This window comes from Coregonus clupeaformis, chromosome 17, assembly GCF_020615455.1.
Source record: "Coregonus clupeaformis isolate EN_2021a chromosome 17, ASM2061545v1, whole genome shotgun sequence".
Lineage (NCBI taxonomy): Eukaryota > Metazoa > Chordata > Actinopteri > Salmoniformes > Salmonidae > Coregonus > Coregonus clupeaformis.
This window is the reverse complement of record NC_059208.1, coordinates 12,645,589-12,654,366: the sequence shown is the minus strand read 5'-3', so window position 1 is coordinate 12,654,366 and position 8,778 is coordinate 12,645,589.

Genomic DNA, 8,778 nt, shown 5'->3' with positions numbered 1-8,778 from the left:
AGCTGCCCAGCGACACAAGCCTACCAGACGAGCTAAATCACTTCTATGCTTGCTTCGAGGCAAGCAACACTGAAGCATGCATGAGAGCATCAGCTGCTCTGGATGACTATGTGATCACGCTCTCCGTAGCCAATGTGAGTAAGACTTTTAAGCAGGTCAACATTTACAAGGCCGCAGGGCCAGATGGATTACCAGGACGTGTACTCTGAGCATGCGCTGACCAACTGGCAAGTGTCTTCACTGACATTTTCAACATGTCCCTGACTGAGTCTGTAATACCAACATGTTTCAATCAGACCACAATAGTCCCTGTGCCCAAGAACACTAAGATAACCTGCCTAAATGACTACCGACCCGTAGCAATCACGTCTATCATGGTCATGGCTCACATCAACACCATTATCCCAGAAACCCTAGACCTACTTCAATTTGCATACCGCCCCAACAGATCCACAGATGATGCAATCTCTATTGCACTCCACACTGCCCTTTCCCACCTGGACAAGAGGAACACCTACGTGAGAATTCTATTCATGAACTACAGCTCAGCGTTCAACACCATAGTGCCCTCAAAGCTCATCACTAAGCTAAGGACCCTGGGACTAAACACCTCCCTCTGCAACTGGATCCTGGACTTCCTGACGGGCTGCGCCCAGGTGGTAAGGGTAGGTAACAACACATCTGCCACACTGATCCTCAACACGGGGTCCCCTCAGGGGTGCATGCTCAGTCCCCTCCTGTACTCCCTGTTCACCCATGACTGCATGGCCAGGCACGACTCCAACACCATCATAAAGTTTGCCGATGACACAACAGTGGTAGGCCTGATCACCGACAACGATGAGACAGCCTATAGGGAGGAGGTCAGAGACCTGGCCGTGTGGTGCCAGGATAACAACCTCTCCCTCAATGTGATCAAGACAAAGGAAATTATTGTGGACTACAGGATAAAAAAGAGGACTGAGCACGCCCCCATTCTCATCGACAGGGCTGTAGTGGAACAGGTTGAGAGCTTCAAGTTCCTTGGTGTCCACATCACCAAAAAACTATCATGGTCCAAACACACCAAGACAGTTGTGAAGAGGGCACGACAAAGCCTATTTCCCCCTCAGCAGACTGAAAAGATTTGGCACGAGTCCTCAGATCCTCAAAAAGTTATACAGCTGCACAATCGAGAGCATCCTGACTGGTTGCATCACCGCCTGGTATGGCAACTGCTCGGCTTCCGACCGCAAGGCCCAGTACATCACTGGGGCCAAGCGTCCTGCCATCCAGGACCTAAATACCAGGCGTTGTCAGAGGAAGTTCCTAAATATTGTCAGACTCCAGCCACCCTAGTCATAGACTGTTCTCTCTGCTACCGCACAGCAAGCGGTACCGGAGCGCCAAGTCTAGGTCCAAAAGGCTTCTGAACAGCTTCTACCCCCAAGCCATAAGACTCCTGAACAGCTAATCATGGCTACCCAGACTATTTGCATTGTCCCCCCATCCCACCATACGCCACCCCCTCTTTTACGCTGCTGCTACTCTGTTTATTATCTATGCATAGTCACTTTAACTCTACCCACATGTACATATTACCTCAATTACCTCGACTAACCGGTGCCCCTGCACATTGACTCTGTACCGGTACCCCCTGTATATAGCCTCCCTACTGTTATTTAATTTGACTGCTGCTCTTTAATTATGTTATTTTTATTTCTTATCTATTTTTTACTTAACACCTTTTTTCTTAACTGCATTGTTGGTTAAAGGCTTGTAAGTAAGCATTTCAATGAAAGGTCTACACCTGTTGTATTCGGGCGAATGTGGCAAATAAAATTGATTGAATAGGTTATATGACATACATGTTTTGCTCAAAGCAGCCAACTAAAGTAATGTAGTTAACTTTATCATGGGTACAGTGGGAATTTATAACTGTGATGTTCAAATTATTTCTTAAATCCTATGTCTTACTTGCTGAATGCCCCAGTCATCCCTGCCCGTACCTGACAATGTTGAAAAATAAGTGAACAATTAATAAAGATCAAACACAAACAATAGGCTCCTAGAATAGGTTATATTACAATCACGTTTTACTCAAAGTAGCCAACTAACGTAATGTAGTTAACTTAAGTTCAATCACAAAGGCTGGTCTGAGTGCATCTCCTCACAGTTTCATTCAGTAGTCCAACACAATTCACATTGCATTTTATCATGGGCACAGTATGAATTTATATCTGTGATTTAAAAATTATCTTACCCCCAGAGTGAGAGAGAGTGTACATCACTTCCAGCAGATCTCCTTGCTGAGGGTGGCTTATGCACTGCTTCTCGTGGGGTGACCTGTTAATTGAAATGCATTCCAGGTGACTACCTCATGAAGCTGGTTGAGAGAATGCCTAGAGTGTGCAAAGCTGTCATCAAGGCAAAGGGTGGCTATTTGAAGAATCTCAAATATAAAATATATTTTGATTTGTTTAACACTTTTTTGGTTACTACATGATTCCATATGTGTTATTTCATAGTTTTGATGTCTTCACTATTATTCTACAATGTAAAAAAATCGTTAAAATAAACTAAAACCCTTGAATGAGTAGGTGTGTCCAAACTTCTGACTGGTACTGTATATTTGCCCAAAAAAATATGGGGGATTGGAAGTGACGCAGAAAATTACATTTATGGAAGCTACAATCTGCAATATTAAAGCTGATCTACCTCCTAAAAAAAGAAGAAGAAAAAAGAAGACAGTGGCAGAATAAATTCAACCACACCTTTGTTTTATCACAAAACCGGATAGCAACCTCTGTCCAGTGAAGTCCACAAAGCATATTGCATGTACAGTAACACACTATACATGACCACTAAACAACTATTGATTTAGATACACAGAGAGAGTTACCGCAAGTCGCAAAGAAAACAGGAGCTGCCTCCACTATTCCAGCACCATTTCAACTTTAACATTTGAACATCATCAAATCACCTCTGCTTAGTCTAATACAGTGAAAACTAAAAGGTACCAAAAACAATTTAGTCCAATCAACGTAAGCTAAATATGTGGCTGTCCATGGTTCTGATTTCTGTGTGTGCGTGCGCGTTCGTGCGCGTTCGTGCAAGTAGAAAAACATGATGACTCACCCTATTTGTAAAGAACTTGTTCGAAAAAATAAATAACGGAAAAGTGGTGCATGCATATGTATGCACCCCCTTTGCTATGAAGCCCCTAAATAAGATCTGGTGCAACCAATTACCTTCAGAAGTCACATAATTAGTTAAATAAAGTCCACATGTGTGCAATCTAAGTGTCACATGATCTGTCACATGATCTCAGTATATATACACCTGTTCTGAAAGGCCCCAGAGTCTGCAACATCACTAAGCAAGGGGCACCACCAAGCAAGCGGCACCATGAAGACCAAGGAGCTCTCCAAACAGGTCAGGGACAAAGTTGTGGAGAAGTACAGATCAGGGTTGGGTTATAAAAAAATATCAGAAACTTTGAACATCCCACTGAGCACCATTTAATCCATTATTAAAAAATGGAAATAATATGGCACCACAACAAACCTGCCAAGAGAGGGCCGCCCACCAAAACTCACGGACCAGGCAAGGAGGGCATTAATCAGAGGCAACAAAGAGACCAAAGATAACCCTGAAGGAGCTGCAAAGCTCCACAGCGGAGATTGGAGTATCTGGCCATAGGACCACTTTAAGCCGTACACTCCACAGAGCTGGGCTTTACGGAAGAGTGGCCAGAAAAAAAGTCATTGCTTAAAGAAAGAAATAAGCAAACACGTTTGGGTGTTAGCCAAAAGGCATGTGGGAGACTCCCCAAACATATGGAAGAAGGTACTCTTGTCAGATGAGACTAAAATTGAGCTTTTTGGCCATCAAGGAAAACGCTATGTCTGGCGCAAACCCAACACCTCTCATCACCCCGAGAACACCATCCATGTTTTACATCAGCAGGGACTGGGAAACTGGTCAGAATTGAAGGAATGATGGATGGCGCTAAATACAGGGGAAATTCTTGAGACTGGGACGGAGGTTCACCTTCCAGCTGGACAATGACCCTAAGCATACTGCTAAAGCAACACTCAAGTGGTTTAAGGGGAAACATTTAAATGTCTTGGAATGGCCTAGTCAAAGCCCAGACCTCAGTCCAATTGAGAATCTGTGTTATAACTCAAAGATTGCTGTACACCAGCAGAACCCATCCAACTTGAAGGAGCTGAAGCAGTTTTGCCTTGAAGAATGGGCAAAAATCCCAGTGGCTAGATGTGCCAAGCTTACAGAGACATACCCCAAGAGACTTGCAGCTGTAATTGCTGAAAAAGGTGGCTCTACAAAGTATTGACTTTGGGGAGGGTGAATAGTTATGCATGCTCAAGTTTTCTGTTTTTTTTGTCTTATTTCTTGTTTGTTTCACCCCAAAAAAATATTTTGCATCTTCAAAGTGGTAGGAATGTTGTGTAAATCAAATGATACAAACCCCCCAAAAATCAATTTTAATTCCAGGTTGTAAGGCAACAAAATGGGGAAAAATGTCAAGGGGGGTGAATCCTTTCGCAAGCCACTGTACATATTGAACTTCCATCCTCTCAGGCAAGGGGTACAACAATATATTAATTAATGGTTGGATCAGAATCGCCGTTATAATCATTGGCTAGTATGGAGAATTAAGAAAAACCACAAGTCAAAATCGCTGTCTCCATCCATGGCAAATGTAGGAAAGGGCCAATTTCAGCTAGTTGGCTAGCTAGCCACCGGAAGACGGAACACAATGAGATGCAACAATTCAAGTGTTTCTGTCAATGACGTATGCTTTCAATGGGATTTGATAGGAGTGACGCCAAATCCATGCTGGCTTCCCTTGACACTTTTTTTTGGTGCGCCAGGAACATTCACAGTTGATCTCCCTCTGTAGCTCAGCTGGTAGAGCACGGCGCTTGTAACGCCAAGGTAGTGGGTTCGATCCCCGGGACCACCCATACACAAAAATTTATGCACGCAGGACTGTAAGTCGCTTTGGATAAAAGCGTCTGCTAAATGGCATATTATTATTATTATCTCACTTAGTTTAGCCAACGCTGATTGGCAAATTTTGTATACTTTTTTTGTCACGGGAGACCAGATGCTCACTGGCTTCCCTTGCCATCAATGATACGGGCGGCAACAATGTCATACTCATTTGGCCCAGACAGCATCAGATAGATGGCCTACACATAGAGAGACAGAGGGGCGCTGTTCGCTCGGATGCTTTCTCCTGTGAGATACATTCAGCTTCTTGCGAATTGAAGGAAAATTATGAAAAACAGAGAGATGAAAGATACATTGTTTTTTTTATGTCATTTTTTTGGGAAGCCTGGCTTACCTTGGCATCCATGAATACGCGCCACTGATAAAACATTTAAAACAACTTTTAACAAGGCACAACTGTTAATTGAAATGCATTCCAGGTAAGTACCTCATGAAGCTGGTTGAGAGAATGCCAAGAGTGTGCAAAGCTGTCATCAAAGCAAAGGATGGCTACTTTGAAGAATCTCAATTTGTTTAACACTTTTTTGGTTACTACATGATTCCATATGTGTTATTTCATAGTTTTGATGTCTTCACTATTATTCTACAATGTAGAAAATAGTATAAAAATAAAGAAAAACCCTGGTATGAGTAGGTGTGTCCAAACTTTTGACTGGTACTGTACAGTGAGGGAAAAAAGTATTTGATCCCCTGCTGATTTTGTACGTTTGCCCACTGACAAAGAAATGATCAGTCTATAATTTTAATGGTAGGTTTATTTGAACAGTGAGAGACAGAATAACAACAACAAAATCCAGAAAAACGCATGTCAAAAATGTTATAAATTGATTTGCATTATAATGAGGGAAATAAGTATTTGACCCCCTCTCAATCAGAAAGATTTCTGGCTCCCAGGTGTCTTTTATACAGGTAACGAGCTGAGATTAGGAGCACACTCTTAAAGGGAGTGCTCCTAATCTCAGCTTGTTACCTGTATAAAAGACACCTGTCCACAGAAGCAATCAATCAATCAGATTCCAAACTCTCCACCATGGCCAAGACCAAAGAGCTCTCCAAGGATGTCAGGGACAAGATTGTAGAACTACACAAGGCTGGAATGGGCTACAAGACCATCGCCAAGCAGCTTGGTGAGAAGGTGACAACAGTTGGTGCGATTATTCGCAAATGGAAGAAACACAAAAGACCTGTCAATCTCCCTCGGCCTGGGGCTCCATGCAAGATCTCATCTCGTGGAGTTGCAATGATCATGAGAACGGTGAGGAATCAGCCTAGAACTACACGGGAGTATCTCGTCAATGATCTCAAGGCAGCTGGGACCATAGTCACCAAGAAAACAATTGGTAACACACTACGCCATGAAGGACTGAAATCCTACAGCGCCTGCAAGGTCCCCCTGCTCAAGAAAGCACATATACAGGCCCGTCTGAAGTTTGCCAATGAACATCTGAATGATTCAGAGGAGAACTGGGTGAAAGTGTTGTGTTCAGATGAGACCAAAATCGAGCTCTTTGTCATCAACTCAACTCATTTACATTTACGTCATTTAGCAGACACTCTTATCCAGAGCAACTTACAAATTGGTGCATTCACCTTATAGCCAGTGGGATAACCACTTTACAATATATTTTTTTTCTTTTTTTCTTTCTTTGGGGTGGGGTAAGGGGGGGTAGAAGGATAACTTTATCCTATCCCAGGTATTCCTTAAAGAGGTGGGGTTTCAAGTGTCTCCGGAAGGTGGTGAGTGACTCCGCTGTCCTGGCGTCGTGAGGGAGCTTGTTCCACCATTGGGGTGCCAGAGCAGCGAACAGTTTTGACTGGGCTGAGCGGGAACTGTGCTTCCGCAGAGGTAGGGGGGCCAGCAGGCCAGAGGTGGATGAACTCGCCATGTTTGGAGGAGGAGGAATGCTGCCTATGACCCCAAGAACACCATCCCCACCGCCATCCCCACCGTCAAACATGGAGGTGGAAACATTATGCTTTGGGGGTGTTTTTCTGCTAAGGGGACAGGACAACTTCACTGCATCAAAGGAACGATGGACGGGGCCATGTACCGTCAAATCTTGGGTGAGAATCTCCTTCCCTCAGCCAGGGCATTGAAAATGGGTCGTAGATGGGTATTCCAGCATGACAATGACCCAAAACACACGGCCAAGGCAACAAAGGAGTGGCTCAAGAAGAAGCACATTAAGGTCCTGGAGTGACCTAGCCAGTTTCCAGACCTTAATCCCATAGAAAATCTGTGGAGGGAGCTGAAGGTTCGAGTTGCCAAACGTCAGCCTCGAAACCTTAATTACTTGGAGAAGATCTGCAAAGAGGAGTGGGACAAAATCCCTCCTGAGATGTGTGCAAACCTGGTGGCCAACTACAAGAAATGTCTGACCTCTGTGATTGCCAACAAGGGTTTCGCCACCAAGTACTAAGTCATGTTTTTCAGAGGGGTCAAATACTTATTTCCCTCATTAAAATGCAAATCAATTTATAACATTTTTGACATGGGTTTTTCTGGAATTTTTGTTGTTGTTATTCTGTCTCTCACTGTTCAAATAAACCTACCATTAAAATTATAGACTGATCATGTCTTTGTCAGTGGGCAAATGTACAAAATCAGCAGGGGGTCAAATATTTTTTTCCCTCACTGTATATGATTGAATGTTTCTTTAAGCCTGCAGCTAGTTACTTTAAATGAGACATATAATCATGCCAAAACATGATTCAACAATTGAATTCACTGACAGAGATGGCTAATGAAACACAAACTGAGATTTACAGTAGGCCTGGCTAGGCTAGTCTGTAACATTGGCTAGCTTTCAATAAATTGGATAAATGGTCAATGGAGTTACCTCTTCATATGATCAAGACAATTCGTATTGCATGATGCATATTTAAAGTGAACTCGAAAACAGATATTTATCTTATTTCAGTCTGGGAGCTAGCTAGCTGTATATGTTCCCCTTCATCAGACAGCGGCTTGCGTTTTTATGAGGCTGTGTTTACGTTGAAGATAGAAGCAGGCCATTGGCTGCCTTCATCACGAGGGGTATGTACGGGAGTTCTGATTGGTTTCAAGTGAAGTAGTTTGTCAAATTTGACTGAACGGCCGGGTTTTGAAATATACTTTTTATGAGAAAATGTGCAAAAATTGAAGGGGCCAACACTTTTTATAGTCATCATAAGAATGTTTTACTGTTATATACAGAACATCAGCTACTCCCTCGATGGGGATCGATCAACTTCACGTTTTAAGGCTTCGGCCCACCATCTATAGGTTAATGTATAAAAGGTTTCCAATTTTTTTGGCCTACCAAAAGTGACTTTGAAAGAGGGGTCTCAAAGGGGCATAGAGGGTTTAAAGTGTGTGTGTGTTTGTGTGTGTGTGTCTCAGTTACCAGATCTCAACCCAATTGAACACTTATGGAAGATTCTGAAGCAGCGTTTTCCACCACCATCAACAAAACACCAATTTATGGAATTTCTTGTGGAAGAAAGGTGTCGCATCCCTCCAATAGAGTTCCAGACACTTGTAGAATCTATGCCAAGGCGCATTGAAGCTGTTCTGGCAGCTCATGGTGGCCCAACGCCCCATTAAGACACTTTATGTTGGTGTTTCCTTTATTTTGTCAGTTACCTGTAGTTTGGTCTACTGTATCAATATTGATGCAATATTGGTTAACCCCAAAGGGGGGCAGTACAGTACATAAAGCAATGAGGATGTATTCAAGACTTTGGGGTTTTCAGTTTTCATCCCTTAGGATAAGTGAC